Genomic DNA, 2,213 nt, shown 5'->3' on the forward strand with positions numbered 1-2,213 from the left:
AAATACAAAAAGTAATGTAATATATGCAAATATATAAATAATTTATATAAAACAATTACATAAAATACTTTTATATGACATAGATATATGATAATTGTTTTTATAACTTTGTTTAAATTGTTTTAAATTCAAGATTCAACAAATCAAGATTTTAAATTTGTTAGTAAAAATCCCAATATTGTTTTATTTTATAACTAAAATGCATCTTGCATATATAACAAATTGACCACCAATCAAAACAACCACTAAAGAGTTTTAAAGATTTCCCAAAGGCCTTGTTTAGCACGCAAAAATAAACTCTTCTTCTATCTTAATTCCATTTTATTTCCCTTCACGCTGACAGTCAGCAGTTCTAGATCCTGCTCTGAAACCCAGCGGTCATCTATTGTTGAAAAACAACAATCGAAACATTTGTGGCTGACCACTAACATGTATCATTTCAGAAACGCACACGCAGGGTTGCACAGAAACTGAGGAAACTGACTCTGAGGTTTTTCAGCGCTGTCGTTATGACCTGACGGTCCAGTAAGTGAGAGAGAGCAGGAAATATTTGCGCAGCTCTGTTGAATGAACAGGACCGGCGCTGGGTATTGTCACATTGACCCCCGTCACGTCCTGTTATTTCTTGGTAGACGAACTGTGGTCTTGATAAAGGTCAGGTTGTAATGACTGTGTGCTTGGTTCGCAAAATTGATGTGAATTTATGGATATTTGGATATGAAATGTAGGCCCTTATCTTGTACTAGTGCGTTCTGTACTAGCAGGAACAACATTGTGACAAGTTTTTAATATCTCAATGATTCCTTCTAGACATCAATGCCCTGTAAGCGCATAAACATCTGGCAGACGTCTATTTAATATCTGCATTTACATCTGCAAGACATTGTTTGCTCATCTGCAATACGTCTCGGAGACGTCTGCTGTCAGTTGTCATATAGACATCTATAAGACGTCTGTAAGATGTTTATGATTTAGAATGTATGAAAAACTGCTCTTTCGAAGATGTTTAGCAGATGTTTTTACACAGCAGATGGTTTTCAGATCTCCAGATCTTTAGCAGACGTCTTACAGATGTACCTATAGCTGGGTGAGATTAAAAGTAAAAGGAAAGCTTTGCTTAAGTCTCATTTTTGTTTCAAGAAAAAGAGTCAGAAATCTTAAAAATGTCTCTATTAGAGTTTCAGAAGAGATGTCAACAATGTCTCAAACTGAGATCAGATATGTCAAGTCTGCAATCAAAAGTCAATATTATTGAAGATCTCAATATGAACTCCACACAGTAAAAAAATAATGTAAAAAAAGACATTTTCTGTAAAATAAAATTTTCCCTGTAAAATTATAGGATATAAGGATATGTATTCAATTGTTTTCCCCATTTTTCTTGTAAATTTGCTGTCGTTTCTGTAATTTTATAGTTTTTGACCGTATTTCGAAAATAAACTAAAAAAAGAAATCTTGTTGAAAAAACCTGAAATTTTCTGGCAGCGCCAGAAATAAACGGTAAAATAACGTGTTTTCCCTGTTAAATTACACCCCCGCTTTTCTTGTAAATTTGCAGTCTTTTTCTGTAATTTTACGTTTTTTTACTGTATTTTAAAAATGACAATTAATTCATTTAAAATGACAGTTTTTTTTACAGTGCAACATTTCTCAACAAATTGACCCAAATCCAGATTATTTTACCTCTACAATCTACATTCATTTTACACCTCCAAACTCTTCATGGATTTCAACAATTGTCTCGCTTGTTTTTGTTCTTATTTCACCTCAGCAGTTTTACAAGAACAATCTGAGACTAAATTGATACTGAAATGAAACAATAGAAAATGCTGATTTTCAAAGTGAACTATTTTTTTTTAACTCTGTCATGTTATCACTTCAGGAGACAAACACAATAGCAGGAACTCTCAGAGTCTCAGACTGATGACACAGCAGTGTTGTGCTGTGAGCGCTGCCTTTTTCTTTCCACTGTATTGAACGTCTGCTTTCCAATGTCAGTCTGTTGCACAAATGAATTTAGCCCTGTGAATCACGTTTGAAAGCTAATACGATCACATCAACACGTAATACAGAACATTTGCAGTTACATTAAACATTTTTCAAGTATTAAAAAGTTTGCAACGTCCAGGTCTTGAGTTCAATAAAATGTGAGTGTTTTGCACACAATGCATTCAAGTTTTAATATCTTGTTTTGTTTACAGGTTGTGTGAATA

Source organism: Triplophysa rosa, linkage group LG25 (assembly GCF_024868665.1).
Source record: "Triplophysa rosa linkage group LG25, Trosa_1v2, whole genome shotgun sequence".
Classification (NCBI taxonomy): Eukaryota; Metazoa; Chordata; class Actinopteri; order Cypriniformes; family Nemacheilidae; genus Triplophysa; species Triplophysa rosa.